This window comes from Arachis duranensis, chromosome 10 (assembly GCF_000817695.3).
Source record: "Arachis duranensis cultivar V14167 chromosome 10, aradu.V14167.gnm2.J7QH, whole genome shotgun sequence".
Taxonomy (NCBI): domain Eukaryota; kingdom Viridiplantae; phylum Streptophyta; class Magnoliopsida; order Fabales; family Fabaceae; genus Arachis; species Arachis duranensis.
The window spans coordinates 95,514,135-95,537,722 of NC_029781.3; the positions used below are offsets into that span (position 1 = coordinate 95,514,135).

The 23,588-nt window shown below is 35.0% G+C and overlaps 1 long non-coding RNA gene across 1 annotated transcript; it reads right to left on the reverse strand.

The window, feature by feature from the left end:
- Positions 1 to 20,507: 20,507 nt before the first annotated feature.
- LOC127742556 (uncharacterized) lies at positions 20,508 to 22,276 on the reverse strand. Its single transcript, XR_008003898.1, has 3 exons — positions 22,153 to 22,276; positions 21,493 to 21,560; positions 20,508 to 20,569 (listed from the first exon to the last, which is right to left on the reverse strand). It is a non-coding gene; the product is annotated as an uncharacterized LOC127742556 (long non-coding RNA).
- Between the last annotated feature and the right edge of the window lie 1,312 nt (positions 22,277 to 23,588).

The following is a 23,588-nucleotide window of genomic DNA, read 5'->3' on the forward strand; positions in this document are numbered from 1 at the left end:
CACCTGCTCCGCCTCAACAGTGGATGACAGAAGGAGGATGTCTAGGAAGCTTAGGTTCCAAAAAAATTGATGGAATCCAACGACCCCACTTTAAACTCAAACTTTTGGCGTCCAGGTATGATGTGCCAAAAAAGGTCGTAGCACTGCTTGATACAGGATCTTGTGCAACTGTAGTCAGGCCCAATCTGTTACCTGATGAGATTTGGGCTCCTCATGACAAGATCTACACAACAGCCAGCCAAGGAAGATTTACCATTGACCATATTTCTAGAGGAAATGTTGGGCTACAAATATTTCCTGAAATGGTGATTTGGCTGAAGGTTCTAGGAAGCTACCTCCCTGAGAAAGATGTACTGTTTGGTTTTGATGCATATTACCAAACGAAGGGGGTGTCAATATGGCCTGAAGGTCTGAAATTCAAAAGGAAGTTCTTGCCATTTCTCGAAAACGGAGGCATTTATGAAATTAGCAAGGCTCCTCCAGACTATGAGGCTATCCAGAACAGGTTACTAAAAGCTTGTTGTGACAGTCATGACAAGTTTGATCACCCTCTTCCTTTATGGAAGAATCAAGAATTCTTCATTCAATTGCCCTTCAAGAAGAATGAAGACATCAACCCTACCAAGGCAACCCATTCAGGAATGAATCATGAAGATCTGAAGTTAGCAAAAGAAGAATGCGCTTCGTTACTGAAGCAAGGTTTAATTGAACCAACAACTTCCAACTGGGCATGCCAAGCATTCTACGTGGAGAAGAGGTCTGAACAGATCAGAGGAAAGAAGAGATTGGTGATTGATTACAAACCCTTAAACCTCTTCTTACAAGATGATAAGTTTCCACTACCAAGGATTGACGCCATAACCCCTCGGCTTAGTGAAGCTAAACTTTTTAGTAAGTTTGACCTCAAAGCAGGATTTTGGCAATTGGGTATCCACCCCAAAGACAGATATAAAACGGGCTTTTGCATACCTGATGCTCAGTACCAATGGACTGTCATACCATTTGGACTAAAGGTAGCCCCATCATTATTCCAAAAGACTATGATCAGAATCTTTGAGCCCATACTCCACTCAGCTCTCATCTACATAGATGACATCCTACTATTCTCAAAGAACGGCCCAACTCATCAGGCCCTTCTGACTCAGTTTACTGAAATTGTAGAAAAATATGGAATAATATTATCTTAAAAGAAAAGCCTTATTGGTCAGGCCCAAGTTGATTTTTTGGGAATGACTTTCAATAATGGTTTCTTCCAGCCTGGAGAGCACATCTCAAAGGAACTGTTAAACTTCCCTGATAACACCTGACAACAAAGCAGGTCCAACAGTTCTTAGGCATCATCAATTACATCCGTGACTTTCTTCCGGATGTAACAAGACACACAAGCCAGTTGTCAAAGCTACTAAAAAAGCAACCCCCACCATGGGGCCCTGAACAGACGACAGCTGTCAAGCACCTGAAAGAAGTAGCACAGAAACCCCCACCATTGAAGATTCCTAGCAATGGACAACGCATCCTGCAAACTGATGCTAGTGATAACTACTGGGGAGCTGTTCTCCTTGAAGAGATTGATGGAACAAGACACTACTGTGCGCATGCTAGCGGACAGTTCAAGGAGTCAGAGAAACACTACCATGCTACATACAAGGAGATTCTTGCAGTCAAAAAAGGAATCGAGAAGTTCAGCTTTCACTTGAGTGCATATCACTTCATTGTGGAAATGGACAATACATCTTTTCCGTCCATGCTGGAAACCAAAGGGAAGATACTACCAAACTCACAACTCCTAAGATGGAAAGATTGGTTTTCACGCTATAAATTCACAGTAAAACACATCAAGGGAAACCACAACACCATAGCTGACTACCTTTCCAGACCAACCAAAGAACCTCCACCCAAAGTTCTTCACATCTTAGCCATGAACAGAGCTTCACCACCAACCTTCCCTCTTCCAGACTGCCCTCAAGACCACAAGTTCTATAGAAGAGAACCTGGACCGTTTCCTTTTTCCCTTCGACCTAGGACTGCTGCTGAGGTCAAGACCCTAGCTGAAGAATGCCTGTTTTACTGGTTACACAGGCTCCTCCTTGTTACCCAAATCACAGCAAAACCTCAACATTTTCACCCAAAAACACCTTATCATATCATACCCATCATCAAAGGTGAAATTCCTGAAGAAATGCTGTGGTTCATGTGGGCGCTCACTGTTCAGTATGATTGCGCCATCATAGTTCCTGGAATTGCTATGTACAGGTTACTTTGTGACAAAAGCTTCTCAGGAACAAATCTTGAGAAACTTCTCAAGATGTTTGCACCAATTCCTTTTTGGAGAGGAAAACTTTTCAGTGCACTACAGACCATGACGTTTGGAACCTCCCTGATAAGCTAAGACACAGGTTTTATTATGCCTTTGTCTTAAGAAGGCTATTTGCTTATCGTAATGAGATCCTTTACACCAGAAATAACTTTAACATTGTTGGTTATTCAAAGATATGGCCAACAGATGAGAAACACTGTCTCAACAATCTGGCCAAACATCTCACCTTCCACAACAATCCTAATGTTGATGTACTCACAGGATCCATTGAAGGACTCTCACTCTTATCAGAAGAGGAAGCCTCCTCTTCCAGGACTATACAAGAAGAATTAAGCGAGTTCCAAGCCAACTTTCTTGCTTCATCTGTGACTTATCCTACCCCGCCACTTCACCAGAATGAACACCCATGGAATTCTCCTCTTGTAGATCAAGCCACGTATGGCTATGGAAGCATTGAAGACGAAGAATCAGGATCAAGGGTCTATCCACTACTGCCAAGTCCAACATATGTGGATGCTGGGATTGAAGATGGTGATACTGAGGATCAATACACAGAAGGACCACATGACCTTGTGGATGACATTGATGAACATGAGCCCATTACGAAATACAGTTCGTGAAGAATGGGACCCAGCAACAATCATGATGTCCAGAAGTAATTATGGTATTTTGTCTTTTGTAATCATGTAAAATATGGTGTGACATAAAGTAAGTTTGTCCTTTTATCAAAAGGAGTGATGTGAGATAAAGTTGTCATGATGTAACCAGAGATAAGGTTCCTTCTTATCTCTTAGTATTGCAGTCCACGTGTCTGTATTTAAATAGCTTGCTTAAAGTTGTTTGTCCTGTTGTAATGATGGATAAGATTCTTTCTTATCCTCCACTACCCAAGAGCCTCTATATATAGAGTGCTCTCCCATTGTAAAAAAATCAGAACTTGATCTTTCAATATAACCATTGTAAAATATTCACCATGAATACTCTCTAAATCTCTCTCTCTCTGAAATCTTGAGTCTCCAATATGCTTATCTTTGCTTACTAGTTTCACGTATGCTCTAGGCTTGCCTCGTTCTTGAGGACCCTGCCTATCAGAAATGAAACTGATCTGATCCATGAGAAGTTCCAGTATTGGAAAGAAAGAACATATCGGCATCCATGACGCTCTTGTCATAAGGTCCCTTGAATCCCCAATCGAGATGAGTTTAGTGGGAAATCGGGATAGAGATGACAGGAGGCATTGGTCTCTTGGTATGTTCTTTCAGAAGTACGTCTGGATGCACCCCGTGATGGGGCTACCTTTAGTCCAAATGGCATGACAGTCCATTGGTACTGAGCATCAGGTATGCAAAAGCCCGTTTTATATCTGTCTTTGGGGTGGATACCCAATTGCCAAAATCCTGCTTTGAGGTCAAACTTACTGAAAAGTTTAGCTTCACTAAGCCGAGGGGTTATGGCGTCAATCCTTGGTAGTGGAAACTTATCATCTTGTAAGAAGAGGTTTAAGGGTTTGTAATCAATCACCAATCTCTTCTTTCCTCTGATCTGTTCAGACCTCTTCTCCACGTAGAATGCTTGGCATGCCCAGTTGAAAGTTGTTGGTTCAATTAAACCTTGCTTCAGTAACGAAGCGCATTCTTCTTTTGCTAACTTCAGATCTTCAGGATTCATTCCTGAATGGGTTGCCTTGGTAGGGTTGATGTCTTCATTCTTCTTGAAGGGCAATTGAATGAAGAACTCTTGATTCTTCCATAAAGGAAGAGGGTGATCAAACTTGTCATGACTGTCACAACAAGCTTTTAGTAACCTGTTCTGGATAGCCTCATAGTCTGGAGGAGCCTTGCTAATTTCATAAATGCCTCCGTTTTCGAGAAATGGCAAGAACTTCCTTTTGAATTTCAGACCTTCAGGCCATATTGACATCCCTTGCGTTTGGTAATATGCATCAAAACCAAACAGTACATCTTTCTCAGGGAGGTAGCTTCCCAGAACCTTCAGCCAAATCACCATTTCAGGAAATATTTGTAGTCCAACATTTCCTCTAGAAATATGGTCAATAGTAAATCTTCCTTGGCTGGCTGTTATGTAGGTTTTGTCATGAGGAGCCCAAATTTCATCAGGTAACAGATTGGGCCTGACTACAGTTGCACAAGATCCTGTATCAAGCAGTGCTACGACCTTTTTTGGCACATCATACCTGGACGCCAAAAGTTTGAGTTTAAAGTGGGGTCGTTGGATTCCATCAATCCTTTTGGAACCTAAGCTTCCTAGACATCCTCCTTCTGACATCCACTGTTGAGGCGGAGCAGGTGTCATACAGTGGATTGGTCTATAGTCATCATCAGAAGAACTATCTTCAGGATCATGAAGCATGTACTTCGTGTACTCATCTGCTTCTGACTGTTCTTCAAGGATCGATTCAAGATCTTCATCATCTCGGGTTAAGACAGCATCTTGTAGAGATTGAAGCATCTTGATTTCCCTTTTGCTTGTCTGCTTCTTATTGGGACATTTTTTGGCAAAGTGCCCAGTTTGTCCACAAAGAAAGCATTTGTTAGTTCGCTTGTCCTTGAAAGTCTTTTTTCTGAAGAACCGTTTCTTTCCTTTGAACTTTCTTCTTCTTTCAAAATGGCTTTGATCGAAATTTGATCGTCTGGTTCTTCTGTAGTGGTGCTTCTTTTTTGTGTGGCAATCACATGAGTCTTTATCCTTGCATTTGATCTGCAGATAAGACTTGTTGCATGCTCCTTTTAGTTTAAGGGAATTCTTGGCTAGCTGTTTGAACAAGTCTTGCTGGTTGCAGAGCTTGTCAAGAGCTGCTAGAGCCAATTGATAGATTTCTCCGAAGGTTATCGTTGGAATATCCTTCTGGTAGATGGCCATTGTTCTTCGTATCTCCGGTAGGAGCTCCTTTGGGAGTGAAGCAAGATATACTTCTTTAAGCGTTGAATTGCTCTGTCCTCCAAGAGGGTAGTATTTGGCATGCATTCTTTTGAAATGTTTTTCCAGATCTTTCTTATTAAGTGAACAGCATTTCATCTCATAGTATTCTTGGGAATTTCTCTGCTGGATAATCCCAATGTCTCCTAGGAACTCAGAAAGTACTTGCTGGATATCTGCATTAGGGCTGGACATCTTGGTATCAATCCAGGCTCCAAAATCATTCAACCTTTCTCTGTATTTGTGAGGAGGAAGGTTATCAAAGGTGAAATAATGGTTGTCTGCTTTCACCCGAGTGGACTTAGTTTGTGGGAGATCATCATCTTCTTCTTCTATGACTATTCCTTCTCCTTCTTCTTCTGAGGTTGGGTTAGCCTGATCAACCATTGCTATTGCAGAAAGATCTGCAATTTGGTCTTCCTCAGATGATTCTTCAACCGAAAAGTCTGATGAGTCAGACGTTACTTCTTCAAACGAATCACTTGAAGTGATGTCTGCACTGATCATTCCGATTGTCCTCTTTTCTGGTACCTCTTCTTCTTTTCCTTTGGAAATTGTCTCAGTTTTTTCTCCAGAGATTTCTCCTCTGAGAAATTCTCTTTCTGGCCATGGTGGATTATGCATCCTTTTTTGTGAAGGTCCTGTAGGTTGAACCGGGTGTGGCTTAGGCTTTGTGTGAAGTCGTCGGGCAAGATGGTAATGGGTTTTAAAGATGTTGTCATAGTCAGGTTCATTTATGGTTGGCTGCTGTGGAGGAATGTAAGTGGGTGTGTACATGGGATACTGTGGTGGATATAAGGCTAATGGGTCTGTGGCCAAAGCTTGTGGCTTGGGTTGTCTGGCTTGGTCTTGTTCGATTTGTCTAATTTGGGCTTTAATACGGGTGAGCTCTTGGTCTTTCTTTTGGAAATCTGGGCCAAAGTAATGGGTTTGGATGTAGGTCTTTAAGTCTTGGTCAAGTTTTTGGGCTTGTATGGTCAGTCTATTTTTTAGCTCATCAACTTGTGTTTGGACTGAGTACACTTGTGAGGACAGGTTGTCTGTCTTCTCAACGAGTGTTTCCAAGGTGTGATCGATTCTCAGCAGGACTTTGTTTTGGCTAACAGCATTTTCCGTTTGCCAATTCAGGACCTCATCTTGAGGTGAAGTTGACTGGACTCCTTGTGGAGTTACTCCTTTTGGGGCTATGTATGGCCGTCGAGTAATCCTTTGACTGTCAGTGGAAACCTGTAGAGGAGGAAACTCTTGTTCATAAGGTTTGAGAGTTGCTATGCATGGTACAGCAATAGGATCTGAGAACTGGGGCCTAAGGATCTTCTTTTTCTTCTTCCTTAGATAAAACCTTGGTGGTTCCTCAGGTTCATCTGGTGGGTAGAACTTTGGAGGAGCAGTACAGCTCTGCTTCCTGTTCTTCTTGGACTTCTTCTTTTTATAGTAGTCCTCATCTTCTGATTCTCCCCAAGCATCGCAGTCGCAATCTGAGTCACACATATTGTGATCAACATCCCATATGAAATGGCCATTGACGTGTGAGACATAGACTGGCTTTCCTTCTTCATAGTAGTGAATTGGGGGATCATCTTGATCACTGGCATGTTGAACAGTGAGAGGAGAGATCATATAGATCCTCCTGGAAGATGATTGTCTGGAAAAGGATGGTCGTCCTTCTGTTCCTGGCCTTTGAAAAACCGTTCTGACTGTTCCGTCAGTCTCTCGCGTGACCACTGGTGGTGATGTTGTTTGGACATCAGGAGTGCTTTGTAGAAAAGCTCTCTCATAGTTAGTAATCCATTCTAGTGGCACTATAGCCGCAAGCTCATCTGGAGGAATCATCCTTGGAATGTTAACTATGGCCGGACCATGGTTCTTGTCTGTGAACATCAAAAGAGCATCATGGGTCGTGTTTGGAAGGTTTAGATCCAAAGCGTGATCTTGGATTCTGTACAACACCTGGTGATGGAGTGTTGCCTGTTCAGCACTGGTGTCTTGTGTAACACCAATCAACTGAATTTGTATCCGGATCCTTTGGGAAAGGGTCGGATCTGTAAGCCTGATGGTGAAATCTGGCGAGATTGTAAGAATCACACTCCCATTAGTGAGAGTGGATACAAGTGCTCCAATAAGCGCATGTTGGTATTCCTTGAAGGTGGTATCTAAAAGTGCAATCTTTGCGGTAACAGGTAGTCCTTTTCTGCCATGTAAGGTCAGAATCATCCTTATAGCTCCAAGGTGTAGGTGAGTATATCCTTGTGACAAGTATTCACGAATGAGTTCTTGAGGGATCTCAATCGTAACATACTGTTCTGCAGAGGTGGCTTGAAGACCACACTGTTGTAAACGGGAAGTTTGAATCACTTCCTTAACAAGAGGTGACGATTCTCTTCTTATGAGGTGGCGAATGCTAAACTGCTTTTTTCGGTGGTAGAAAGAGTATGGATTTATGAGAGGTTGTTGGGTAGCAGGGATTTTTGAGTCTTCTGGTATATGGGTGATTTCGACAAGGTTTTCTATCTTACTGGATAGGGTTTTATGGACAGATGGTGGTAAACGATCAAGAGAAAGCTCTGTATTATGAAAGATAGGTTGACTAGATTCAGGGTTTGACATGAATATTTCAAATTCTCTCTTACTCTCCATTATCTCCAATATACCTTCTCTTTGCTTTGGTTCATTAGGCTCTGATACCACGGGGTGCATCCAGACGTACTTCTGAAAGAACATACCAAGAGACCAATGCCTCCTGTCATCTCTATCCCGATTTCCCACTAAACTCATCTCAATTGGGGATTCAAGGGACCTTATGACAAGAGCGTCATGGATGCCGATATGTTCTTTCTTTCCAATACTGGAACTTCTCATGGATCGGATCAATTTCATTTCTGATAGGCAGGGTCCTCAAGAACGAGGCAAGCCTAGAGCATACGTGAAACTAGTAAGCAAAGATAAGCATATTGGAGACTCAAGATTTCAGAGAGAGAGAGATTTAGAGAGTATTCATGGTGAATATTTTACAATGGTTATATTGAAAGATCAAGTTCTGATTTTTACAATGGGAGAGCACTCTATATATAGAGGCTCTTGGGTAGTGGAGGATAAGAAAGAATCTTATCCATCATTACAACAAGACAAACAACTTTAAGCAAACTACTCAAATACAGACACACTGCACTACTAAGAGACTACTAAGAGATAAGAAGGAATCTTATCTCTGGTTACATTATGACAACTTTATCTCACATCATTCCTTTTTATAAAAGGACAAACTTACTTTATGTCACACCATATTTTTCATGATTATAAAAGACAAAATACCATAATTACTTCTGGACATCATGATTGTTGCTGGGTCCCATTCTTCACGAACTGTATTTCGTAATGGGCTCATGTTCATCAATGTCATCCACAAGGTCATGTGGTCCTTCTGTGTATTGATCCTCAGTATCACCATCTTCAATCCCAGCATCCACATATGTTGGAATTGGCAGTAGTGGATAGACCTTTGATCATGGTTCTTCATCTTCAATGCTTCCATAGCCATACGTGGCTTGATCTATAAGAGGAGAATTCCATGGGTGTTCATTCTGGTGAAGTGGCGGGGTAGGATAAGTCACAGATGAAGCAAGAAAGTTGGCTTGGAACTCGCTTAATTCTTCTTGTATAGTCCTGGAAGAGGAGGCTTCCTCTTCTGATGAGAGTGAGAGTCCTTCAATGGATCCTGTGAGTACATCAACATTAGGATTGTTGTGGAAGGTGAGATGTTTGGCCAGATTGTTGAGACAGTGTTTCTCATCTGTTGGCCATATCTTTGAATAACCAACAATGTTAAAGTTATTTCTGGTGTAAAGGATCTCATTACGATAAGGAAATAGCCTTCTTAAGACAAAGGCATAATAAAACCTGTGTCTCAGCTTATCAGGGAGGTTCCAAACGTCATGGTCTGTTAGTGCACTGAAAAGTTTTCCTCTCCAAAAAGGAATCGGTGCAAACATCTTGAGAAGTTTCTCAAGATTTGTTCCTGAGAAACTTTTGTCACAGAGGAACCTGTACATGGCAATTCCAGGAACTATGATGGCGCAATCATACTGAACAGTGAGCGCCCACATGAACCACAGCATTTCTTCAGGAATTTCACCTTTGATGATGGGTATGATATGATAAGGTGTTTTCGGGTGAAAATGTTGAGGTTTTGTTGTAATTTGGGTAACAAGGAGGAGCCTGTGTAACCAGTAAAACAGGCATTCTTCAGCTAGGGTCTTGACCTCAGCAGCAGTCCTAGGTCGAAGGGAAAAAGGAAACGGTCCAGGTTCCCTTCTATAGAACTTGTGGTCTTGAGGGCAGTCTGGAAGAGGGAAGGTTGGTGGTGAAGCTCTATTCATGGCTAAGATGTGAAGAACTTTGGGTGGAAGTTCTTTGGTTGGTCTGGAAAGGTAGTCAGCTATGGTGTTGTGGTTTCCCTTGATGTGTTTTACTGTGAATTTATAGCGTGAAAACCAATCTTTCCATCTTAGGAGTTGTGAGTTTGGTAGTATCTTCCCTTTGGTATCCAGCATGGACGGAAAGGACGTATTGTCCATTTCTACAATGAAATGATATGCACTCAAGTGAAAGCTGAACTTCTCGATTCCTCTTTTGACTGCAAGAATCTCCTTGTATGTAGCATGGTAGTGTTTCTCTGACTCCTTGAACTGTCCGCTAGCATGCGCACTGTAGTGTCTTGTTCCATCAATCTCTTCAAGGAGAACTGCTCCCCAGTAGTTATCACTAGCATCAGTTTGCAGGATGCGTTGTCCATTGCTAGGAATCTTCAATGGTGGGGGTTTCTGTGCTACTTCTTTCAGGTGCTTGACAGCTGTCGTCTGTTCAGGGCCCTATGGTGGGGGTTGCTTTTTTAGTAGCTTTGACAACTGGCTTGTGTGTCTTGTTACATCCGGAAGAAAGTCACGGATGTAATTGATGATGCCTAAGAACTGTTGGACCTGCTTTGTTGTCAGGTGATTATCAGGGAAGTTTAACAGTTCCTTTGAGATGTGCTCTCCAGGCTGGAAGAAACCATTATTGAAAGTCATTCCCAAAAAATCAACTTGGGCCTGACCAATAAGGCTTTTCTTTTGAGATAACATTATTCCATATTTTTCTACAATTTCAGTAAACTGAGTCAGAAGGGCCTGATGAGTTGGGCCGTTCTTTGAGAATAGTAGGATGTCATCTATGTAGATGAGAGCTGAGTGGAGTATGGGCTCAAAGATTCTGATCATAGTCTTTTGGAATAATGATGGGGCTACCTTTAGTCCAAATGGCATGACAGTCCATTGGTAAATAATAAAGAAATCCACAATGATCACGTACCCCTCACATGGAGGCACCAACATAATTTTTTATGGAAAATAATAAAATAAAATTATAAAATATAAAACATATATTAAAAATAAGGGTTAACTAGCAAAAACATCCTCGAATTATTCAAACGCCGATAAAAATGTTCCTGAATTTTATTATCGACAAAAATATTTTTGAATAATTTAAAAGCACAACAACAATACTCAATAGTAAATATATATTTACAAAAAATATCTTAGACATTGAATTTTGATGTGATTTTTTACAAACATAATTAAAAAATGAGATATTACTATTATTAAAATTTGGTGATTTTTTTCTAAGTATATATTTTTTTGTGATTTTTTAAAAGTATTATTAGTTGTTAACAAAAAAATTACAAAAAATAATATACTCAACAAAAAATCACTAAATTTTAAAGATAATAGTACCTTATTTTTTTAATTATATTTAAAAAAAATTGGATCAAAATTCAATCTCTAATGTATTTTTTGAGAAATACATATTTAATGTTAAATAATCTTGCAAAAAAACTAACATTAAATATGTATTTCTCGAAAAATACATTAGATATTGAATTTTGATGTAATTTTTTGCAAGCATGATTATAAAAATGAGATATTATTATTCTTAAAATTTAGTGATTTTTTGTTATGTATATATTGTTTTGTGATTTTTTAAATGTATTATTGGTTGTTAACAAAAAATATTATAAAAATATATATACTTAAAGAAAAATCACCAATTTTTATGTATAATAATATCTTATTTTTATAATCATACTTGCAAAAAATTACATCAAAATTCAATCTCTAATGTATTTTTTAAAAATATATATTTACTATTGGGTATTATTGTTGTGTTTTAAATTATTTAAAGGCATTTTTGTCGATAGTAAAATTCGGGTGCATTTTTATCAGCGTTTGAATAATTTGGGGGCGTTTTTGGTAGTTAACCCTTATTTTAGCAAACAATTCAAGCATTTAAAATTATCAAACAATTTTAGCAATAATTTCCAGCAAAACAGTCATCAACGCAACAATTAATACAATTAAACAATCCTAAACATTTCAAGCATTTAAAATTTAATGTATTGAATCAAACATAACTTAATCAACCTAAATACACTAAGATTAGTCATCAACACAACAATTAATATAATTAAACAATCCCAAACACTTTAAGCATTTAAAATTTAATGTATTGAATCAAACATAACTTAATCAACCTAAATACACTAAGATTAGAAAATTAAACTGGACTAACTTTGAAACTGATTCAAAATTAAAATTCTAATTCTAATATTCTACTCAAACCTAAACTAAAATTAAACAATTATCAAATATTCTCAGCAAAACAGTCATCAACATAACAATTAACACAATTAGACAATTCCAAACACTTCAACTATTCAAAACCTAACTTAATCAACTAAATCCACTAAAATTAGAAAACTAAATTGAACTAACTTTAAAACCGATTCAAAATTAAAATTGAAATTCGACTCAAACCTAAACTACATTAAACAAAAATTAAATGAATTGAAAAAGAGTTGTTCATTGAACCTGTAATGAAGAACAACAGAAATAAAAAAAAGTCGTGAATGTTGTAGTGATGGTTGTCAAAGTTGCTGTGGCGGCAAATGATGGTAACGACAGATGGTGGTGACGGCAGACGGTGGTGGCGATAACAAAGAGGGGGTGATGACGGCAGTGCTCTCGGCAGCGATGAGAGCGGATAGGGAACGGAGGTGGTGGTGGTGATGAGAGAGAGTGGGTGGAGATGAAGAGAGAGAGTGTAAAATTCAAAATGGAGGAGACGACGTTCGCGCTTTCGTTAGGGCACTGTTACCATCGGATTCACCATCAGATTAATCCGACAGTAACGTTTGCGTGTGTCTAAAACGCATTATTTCACTAAACATTGTTATTGTCGGTAAATTCGACAGTAGTGGGCGCGCCAAAAATTTCTTTTTTTCCTCAAAATATTACTATTGACGTTACCGTCGAAAATGTTATTCGGACGGTAATATTTTAGAGTTACGAATTTTCTATTTAATTCATTTTTATGAGCATAAAATTAGTTTCTTTTATGATTAATTTTGTTGACGTTTGAATCTTTTATAGTAATGAGATTCAAAATTCTACTACCCTTTTTTTTGTTGAACGATTGCGAAGAATGAATACTTGAGTGTATAAATTGGAGAAAAAATTAGCATATAAAAATGCTAACGTGGTACCTGGATAAATGTGTAGTTGAGGAAAGAAAATAAAAGAAGTTCACAGATGAATGTTGGAACCTACAATTTGAAATGAAGAATAGTTGAGATATTAGGTGGATGTTACAATACTCTCTAAATGTTTGGAGTTTTAAAATTCCATAATATATAATCCAAAAAATAATAAAAAAATCAAAATAAAAAAATTATTTTAATCTTTTTCTTTTAATTTTTTTCTTTATTTTATCATAAAGGTAAAAACTACCATTTCAGTCATTGTTGCAGCTTGCTAGGTTGTTATAATTTTTGGGTGATTTTTCAGTGGAAGGTTTCTCTCCCTCTCCTCTCACTTTCAGTCCCACTATCACGCCACTTCGCCACAGCCACGCTGTCCCACCCCACCACTTTGCTTTTTTCTCTGTCTCGCCATACTTACTCTCTCCATTATACCCTTTCATACTTATTTTGCTTCTTCCCTTTCATCTAAAAATATATAATTTTAAGCTTTGTTTTTGCTTGTTGCTGTCATTTACAAGAGAAAGAAGGTTGCTTGTAAGATTTTTCATAATCACTTCTTCATTGTGTCGCCTTCACCGCTCACGCCGCCTGCATTGACGTCGTGCCGCCACTACGTCGCTACTTTCTCTCGGTTGTCTCATTTTCTGATCGAAAGTTAACCTTTTATACGGAGTTGATTTCATTAATAATATTTGTTTAAGATTTGGAGTATTAATTTAACCATAACACTACAATTGATGTATGCAAAATTTCAATGAGAAATTTAAAAACGGTTAGGTAAATTTTGTGTATTTTCAGATTGAAGAAATACATGTGAAATTGGTAAAATTTTGTGTTTTTTTTTTTTAAAAAAAAATTGTTCACACTTACAGATAGAAGAATTTAAAATATTGAACTTAATCATGATCCAAACTATAAAGTTAGTGCACCTGGTCAAATCAGGAAGGTAAGGTAGATTTACTACAAGGAAAAAATTGATTTTGTGAAAGAAGCTATGGGATTTTTTATTTTAATATTGAAGAGTGAATAGTATTTTACGCTAATATTATTAAAAAAGGGGTTTTACAGTATTCTAAGGGCGCTGTTTTATGTAAGTACAATATGCAGTCTATATATCTATAATATGCAGTCTGTGTATCTAATACAATACGCAGTCTGTATATTGTAATTTAATATTAAAATAATATAATAGACAATCTGTGTATATTGTCTTTATAAATTAAAAAAAGTCTGATCTGACAATTCGCACTCTGCGAATTTTACGGCCCCAGAATTTTGTAAAATACTGTAACTTTCAATATTAAAGGATTACACCAATTTTTATCCAATATCTAAAAAAATGAACCGAAGCTATGATCTTATATTCTCAAAAGCACAATATTAATATTAAATAGATATTTTAATCTTTTCAAAATTAACCCTAAATAGAATATTTTAGTTTTTTTAATATTAAATTTAAATATTTAATTTTTAATACATTTAAACATTATTAATACTAAAAGAACATTTTTGTCTTTTTAATTAATCTTTAAATAGTTATTTTAGAATGAATCAATAAAAGGAGATAATTTTGTTTTTTTTTTTATTTTTAAATCAATCAAACAACTGTAATTTTAAAAGAGTAATTTTGTTTTTTTTTTAAATTAACTAAAATTGTATTTTACTCTTTTTAAAATTAAAAGATATTTTAGTTTTTTAAAATTTATCTAATTCAAATATTTTTTGTCTTTCCTAATTTTTTTTTGGTGGTATTCGTCTTTCCAATTTTTTGACTTTACTTTTGTTTTTGTGATAATTTTATAATAGTCTTTGTGTGCCTCTACAGTACCCCGAGAGATTAGTCATTGGACTTCTAGCCTAATAGACACCGTGCTGCAAACAAAAAAAATATCAACTTTTTCTTAACTTTGATTAAAGAGTGTTGAAACTCCATATAACTTTGAAGCATTAAATCGCGTGCCGATACAGAGAGTCCATTTTCAAATGAAGTGTTAATATATTTTTTATTTTTTCGTTTTTTTTTTCAATTAGATTACTTTACTTTATTGTATAGTTATGTAGCATATTTCCTTTCGAATAAGTGAGCATATTAAGTTGCATGATGGACCAAGATTATTTAATTTTAGTGCATGATATAATAATAAAGATTTGGTTTGCATTATCAAGGTGTAAGAAGGTGTAAGGTCAAAGAATACCAAGCAATGGATTATTACAAAACATGTCAAGGTTGAAATACTTCCATGCATGTATAGGTGTCACACTTGATACCTTCAGCTATGAAATTGTTGTTGATACTTGAGACACATAAAATATACTTCTTGTGTTTCCTAATTTTTTATTTCATTTCCTTTTTCACTTTTTTTTTTCAGGAATGGATCAAATGTGAAGGGTATTTTTTTTTTCATGGTCACCCATTTCATATCAACAGCAATAACCAACCAACAGCAATACAGCCACAAGCATCAATTGAGTTAAGGACTTAATCACTTTGGAGCGAAGATGGAATAGAGAGTTAATCGAGACAACCTTCCCTGCTGATATTAGTGCTAGAATACTTTCTCTCAAATTGAATGATGGTGGTAATGACTCTCTTATTTGTTATTTGGGCCTTGAATTCGAAAAAGCAGTATGATGTAGCCTCGGATTATCTGATTGCTATAGTTTCTCACTTGTCCCAATTGATCAACTTCTTGAAATTATGCAAAATCCAAACATTTGGAGAAGAACCTGAAGGCTGAAAATACCGAGCAGTGCACGAAAAGTTACCTGTATTAAGCCTCTTGCACCAACAGTTTCCGTCGACGTCACCGTTGTGTCCCAGATGCAATCATCCACTACCTGAGAAATTGCGGTCCAGCCCGGGAAGTTTGGCGAGAGGAGCCTCACTGCCCCATGATCCCCTTTTGTGACTTGGCAACAAATTCTGAGGGTCGCCGGAAAAGGAGGTGGAGGAGATGAAGCTATAGGCTCATTTGCGGTGCTTTGTTGGGAAATATGGAAAGCTAGAAATTTGCAAGTGTTTGAAGGCCAGAAAACCCCTGCTCAAGTGGTGATGGATTTAGCGACCTTAGGAGAAGACCAATTGCTGATGTTGCTATGTGAACTTTCTCCTTTCCTTATGAACTTCTCCTCTTCTTCCTTATTCCACAATTTAGACGCTGGCGTCAAAATCATATACTTTAGAAATGAAGAGAAGTCATATATAAATTTTTTGAGGTGAAATTAAATTTTATTTTAAGTTAAATTTAATAAATAGAATAATAATCATTCAAATATTCTTACACAATTGTCTTTAATATTAGAATAGATCAAATAATAATATTTGTATTAAATTAAATCAAAATAAATCAAGTTTAACAAGTGTAAAATCTAAAAAGATCAATTTGTCATTGTTTACATTAAACAATTGAAACTTGGTGCACTGTAATATACATTACATTGATTTTTATTTTTGGAACAATTTTTATTCTAATTAACTCTAATTAACTGGATTGCTGGACTTTTTCGAAATGAATAAAAGGTTATAGCAAAATCCTAAATAGCTAGTAGAAGGCATCACCTATCATCTCATTCTTACTCTTTCACACAAACCACATCACAGCAAAAAACTCCTTTTTCTTACTTATACCCCTATTTACATAGCACACAATTTACATTCCTTTATTCTATTTTTTTCTTCAGTTTCTAAGAATTTATTTAGTTGCTTTCCAGGGTTAAGTTAAAAAGAGCATGGCGACCATATATACAACAATGATCAGGGTAGACGATGTACGAGAACAACTTTAACAACCACCGATAATTTTTCTGATGCCACCACCTATTGTTGATGGTTTTCTGCCATTTTATTATGTTGGTCAGCCAAGGTTTGTGGAGCGACTCCGAGAGTTCCGAACCATAAGCAGCCTAATCGATAAATATCGATTTGTCTCCGTTGACACTGAATTTTCCGGTACAGTCATCCTGTCCCGCAAGAAGAACCACGAAAATCTTGTTCCCGAAGAAACTTACCAAGTCATGAAGGCCAATGTAGACGCGCTCAAAATCATTCGGCTTGGATTCAAAATATTTGGATTATTAAATTGTCTAATAATAAAACATGTTTTTTTAAGTTTTTTAATAATTGCTAAATAATCCTTAATTAATTTTAACAACAATTTAATTTTTTATATATTATTTAATTATTAAATCTATCTTCTATTTTATAAATTATTATTTTTTATTCATCTATAATGCTTATCAACCATTAGATAAAAACAACAAAATAGATCTGTCATTAATCGTGACTTTCATAAATATTTTTGCAATATGAATCAATGAGGGTTTTTTTTGTAAATGCTAAAAAAATCGTATTTCTTGGTTCTTCAAAATTCAATCGATTGGAGGTTTAAAATAATCGATTGAAATTGTTACACAGTCGATTGAATTTTGCAAAACAACAAGGGTATTTTCTTATTCAATCCATTGATATGATAATACAATCGATTTAAATTTGTAAGTGATTAAAGTTTTTTATATATTCAATCGATTGGTATGATACTATATATATATATAAATCTTAGTTTAAAAAACTCACATTTTTATGATTAAGTAATGTTATTTTCATTTATTATTTCAACAACCATGTCATATAAATACTATGTCTTATCAATTATATTTTATTTTATATAATTAATTTATTTATAAAAAAATATTTTATTTGCATTCTATTTATATGTTTATATATATTAATGTTATTTTCATTTTTTAGATGTTTGTGACATAAATTGATATTTTTTAATTTTTATGTAATTTTTTTTAATTTCCTACCATTTTAACTTAATAAATATTAATTAAACATTTTTTGAATATAGTATTACACATATGAACAAATTAAAACACCCAAAAAAATTTTCATGAGATAAAGGCAAGCTACCAAAATTGTTATTTAGCAGTATAGGCTTAGCTGAACAAAATTTTTCTTACAATAATAAAGAGTCCTAATTTCTAACTATTTATACAACACTCAGTAATACGATCTTCTTTGCTATATACAAAATGAATTGTGACCTATGTAAAATATATCAATAAAAAAAAAAGACAACCTTAAATTCTAATTACATACAAATATCAAATATGAATGAGTCTTAAGTTTTATTTCGTAATTGTTTCAATAAACTCTCCATTAATTCAATCTTTTGATTGAGCTTTTTTAGCAAAGGTAAATTGCTGTCCAGAGGACTCTTTGGACCCAAATATTTTTTGGGTTGCTTTTTGTAATTACTTGTAAACTTTGGAAAGTTGTGTGCCAACACCTATCTTCTTTACTTACATTTTTTGGGCTAGAGATCTACCATCTTGCAACAGGAGTGGTAAAAGAGTCTAAATCCGCCTAATAACAAAAGATTGGTCAGGCTGAAAAATTAGGACCGTCAAATAGTAAAAGTTCGTCTAACCTGCACCACTTAAACTGTGGGTTTTGGTGGGGCGGAACGGACTTTTCCGTTGGACTTAGTATTTTTTTTATAAGGGAGTATTTTTGTAATTTTTTTTGTCAAAATCTAATTTTTCCCAACTCAAAAAAATTGAGTATTTTGGATTATGTTTATTTTTCTTTGGAGACAATATTTATAATTATGTTTTAGATTATGTTTATTTTGGTTTAAAGACAATATTTATAATTATATTTTGGATGAAAACTTAGTTTATAATTATATCTATTAGATATTTATAATTACAAAGGTTTTAATATTTGTGAATATAAAAACTATAATATTTTTATACTTTTAGAAATTATAAATTTATTAAAATAATTATGAAATTATATATATTATTTAATAGTTAATAATAAAAAAAAAGAGATTTAGCGAGCTTAGCTTGCCAATCCGCTATCGCCTCACTAGGCAGAGCAGGCCGGGCCAGCCCACCCACTCCGCCTAATGAGGCAGGCTTTTGGACTTTTAAGAGAGATTTTTTTTTTAATTACTTGTTGAGAAAAAAACGGATTTATTCCCAGCTAGCCACTTTAGTGTTTTTTTAGGGCAATTTTAATTTTTCATTATCCTTGGCCAACTTCACATGGACCACCAACAGTCCATTATGCAACAATCCATAATTTTTTATTAGAAAAGTATAGGTAAATAATAAAAATATTAAATAATGTGAACAATATTTGATGTTTAATTTACTAAGTGTGCAGATAGTTATTCTGATATTAAGATTTAAGTGGATAATTTGGGTGTGTAGTATATTTTTATTTTATTAGGTCAATTTTAAAATTCATTGTTTATATTGTTCATAAAAGTCATTGCCTAACAAAGTTATATGTGATTAACGGTTAATTAATCATTCTCCATCAAAAAATCAAAACGAAAGCAACGAAACTGTTGTAAAAGATATATGAAATAAAGATGTATAAATAGAAGACTCTAGTATTAAAATAATTAGCTCAATAATATTTATATATATATAATAATATTATATGTTGTATTGTGTATATATATACAAAGATAAGAAAAAGTATTAAAAATAAAGAGAAAGAGAATTGCATTTGTTTATTGTTACTATCTCAATATAATAAAGATGATTAATATTGCTATTAATATAATATGTAAAAAGTAATAGAAGATAGAATTTAAAATACTTATAAAATAAAAGAAGAGAAAGAATTGTAGTAATAATATAAGAAGAAGGGTATTTGATTGCAACATAAAGATGCTTGTGTTGCTATTGTTTTTTTTGTATGTAATTGTTAAAGGCTTATGCCTCTATTTATATACCTATATGAGATAAATTTTTAACTTCATATTAAATAAAGTCATCCTTGAGAAACTACATATCATGAAAAATGGGTATCCACGTAAGGGTGATAAAATATCCTTATCACAACAGAAACCACAACTAAAATCTATTACCTCCCATTTAACTACAGTTTGCACGTGCCACTCTCTTAACCTGACACCACATGAAACCGTGGGATGCTGACAATCACAATTAGCATCATAGAATCTCCCTCAATTCTATGGTTATATCCACATTATCTGGCTTTTTCAATTTTGGAAAACTGGTTTCTTTCCCTTTGCTCAAACTTCCAACTGACATAAAATTGACTAATAAGCAAACAATTTATGAAAACAAACACAAAACATGAACAAAGATGAAATCACAACATATAGAAAATATTTGGCTATGAAAAATCAGGTAACACTGTTTCATACTATCTTCTGAATTATCAACATGGGAGGTGTTGTCTTGAAAATTGTTGCCAATGGTCGTGCTTGTAACTTTTCTAAGCCTTTACAAAGACCCTTCAGCATAGTTCATTCCCCCACCAAGACGAATACCAAATACAGAAGCTGAGCCGTTCAAACAATGAGACTCTTTATCTTGTTCCCCCAATGAGAAAATGAGATTGAATAAATTTAATCAAGCAAGGAATATATGGCTGAGTTCAGGCATCATTTGTGACAGGCACAATGGTGTCATTTGATCCTTGTAGTAATTCCCGTTTAGTAGGACAAGGCTTTGTTGTTGTTGTTGACGTTGTTATTAAGTAAATATTAAGTAAATGTTATGCTATCATTGTCTAACTTTTTCAATAAATTTACAACACATTACTAGACAACACCGAAACAAAATTATCCTTATCAGTATTGCAAAATTAAATTAATAAAGCATTACCAAATTCTAGCACATGAAAAAACCCTCTTTTAACAGAATGCATAGATGGCTGCACTAACGTACATGGCAGGTGTGAAAACTTGTCACTGCATTTCAAGAAACATATACAATTTAGTAATAGTGAAAATTATTTCAACAGTTAGCATGGAAAAACGAAACCATCATTATGACTATCGCAGACTAAAACAACCAAGTAGGGCACATTGCTAATAGTTTGCTTTCTTGTTTCCCATTCTGAATGAAATTATTTGCTCAAGAGCCAACCAAGGATATCTAACAACAAAAGTTTTATGTGCCACACAGGCCACCACCCATTCCCAATATTTTTCACATTGGTTAATATGTTTTTCCTGTTCTTTTTCGTTTTTTTCCATGTTAAATGAAGAAATATTAATGTCAGGGAAGAAGGATAATGCAAACAAGGAGGAGGACAAAAGATCCTCAATACAAAGATTAGCATGACAAAATATTCTTTAGAACAATAAAAACTTTTCAATCTCTCCAAGATGCACCAAGTAGAAGCAAGACACCCAACCCTGTCCCAGATGGCTTAAAGATATTTTTAATATCTCTAAGTCATTTTGGTCTTTGTCCCTCAATCTTTTCTTTCTTTGGGTCTGAGTTTTGTTCCAACATTATGTTTTTGGTCTCTATTATTAGACCAGCACTATTAAGCGGTGATATTATAAAATCTAAAAGAAGGTTTATAAAATATTTACAAGGACCAAAACCAAATATTGGAGTTTACAATGATCAAAGTTTAGAACAGCAGGACTAATGACCAAATATTGGAAAAGCGTGCTAACAAATGCCAAGAAATTTTTTTGAGGGACTAAAACCAAAACACCCTATATTAAATCCTTTTAGATTAGTTTGTATATAGTCTCCGCTCAACTTAAAGTCCTATTAACACCGATAAACAATACGAAAGACCCATGAGCAAAACAAGATCAGTTAATTACTTAATCCTTTCAATAGTAGTTATTCGGACAGAGCATATAACACAAACCTTAAACATAGACCTGCAATGGTAATCCTGGTTAAACTATTGTCATTTTCTCCCTCCGAAAGACTTGCCTGCAAGGAAAATATATAAACAATTACTTGTTTCCCAAGGGATGCCAGAAAAACTATGGCACATCAAAGGACCAATAGACATGGCAACTTGCCAAAGCAGAGAGAACTAGATAAACATTTTTTCATTAATGTATTTCTAATCAGCAACTGCTGAATAAGATCATCCAAGATAAACATGTAGAGGGAGTTTCTCATCCCTGGGATTTGAATACTGAGATAATAACTAAAGATTTTTAACCTTGTCAAGCCAAATTCAAATACATTTCTAAATTTACTGAATAACACTTCCAGTATAAATTGCATGAACATGCAAGACAAATATGTCCCAAGGTATTAACCATGGTTACCTCCTATCTTGTTGTCAAAGGCCTCATGAACATCACTATACCTCTTGTAAAGAAGACATTCTTCTAGAGTCAGCTTGTTTTTCAAATATGAAGACAAGGGTTTATGTTTATGTACCTCTATACCTATTGTAAAGTATTGTAATCATAACTCACAAAATGATTCGACAGTGGATACACCCTTACATTCTCCTTTTAGAGCATAAATAAACTAAAGTAGATAACCAATTCAGAATACTGGATCTTACCATGCTGCTCTGCCATGAGTTTCAAGTAATAAATTAACTGTTTGAATTTGTTAGTTATTTCAACTGAAATCTGATGGAAGTCCACAGTCAATGGCAATGAGGAACATTCAAATTGAACATTCACATCGCAGACAAATGATTTTTATTTGCAACAAACTATCAATCCATACCCTAAACTAGTATCTCTTCATAGATCTTTATTTTTATGCTGCATAAGGATCTCTCAACAATCAATAGCAACAACGTTAAAGTTGAAAGGATGGAGAAAGATAAAAAAATGTGGAGTCCAGCTAAGGCATGAAGTGAATCAATTCAAATCTCCCAACTCTGTTAAACGAGTTTTTTGTCTTCATTTCCATTTTCAATCGTGTACATCCATTGTAAAGTTTAACAACTACAAGCATCACACAACTAGTAAAATAAAATAGACCTTATTTTAAATTATATTTATTAATTAGTATATATTAAAAAATTAATCTTCTTCCTTATTTCACACTTTAGATAGTGACGTTAAAGTCATACACTTTAGAAATTAGGAGAAGTCATGCATGAATTTCTTGCAATGAAATTAAATTTAAAAAATACAATAATAATCACTCAAATATTTTCACACAATCACTTTTAATAAAGAATAAATTAAATAATTATATTTATATTAAATTAAATCAGAACAAATCAAATCTAGTAACTATAAAATCTAAAAGATTTCAGTTTGCAATTAATAAATTTGAATATTTATTTTATCATTATTCACATTAAATAATTGGACCTTGACGCAGTGTCATATATATTACATCGGAAAAGCTCTGCATACAAGCCATTAGGGCTTGTATGCTTTACAAGTTTATTAAACAATAAAGTTAAAATACGCGCCCCTCCACGTACGTTGACTACACGCGCTATATAATATCCCGCGTATATCTAACTTCCAAATTTAAAATATTTGTTTCCTTCTTCGTTTTCGTTATTTTGAGATTTGCTTGTTCTTCTTCTCGCGCGTCTTCCCTCATTCTTCTCCATCGATCTTTTCCTCTGCTTTTCTCACTGGTATGTTCTTCGTTTACGTTATCTTTTTCTCTCTCTGCAACTCGAGCTTCGTTTTCTCTTTTGATTTGTTGTTTTCTGAAATCAAAGTTTGAACTCGTTTTGAAGATAATGGATCCTTCAAGCTCAGATTGTGTGCTGAATCCAGGCGAAGTGGATTATGAATTTGAATCTAACGAAGTTCCTGAGATTTGATTTACAGTAATTTGTATAGCATTGTGTAGTTTAAAAATTGCTCAACATTGTTTAATTACCTGGAATTTATAGCAGACGCTCGGGTGTAGATCAATTCTTCTTTGGGTGTATTTTAGCTATAAGTGTGGGTGTATATACACTTTACTGGTTTTTTGTTATTTTTAATTGAGTTGTTGTTGTTCAGGTGTATTATATCA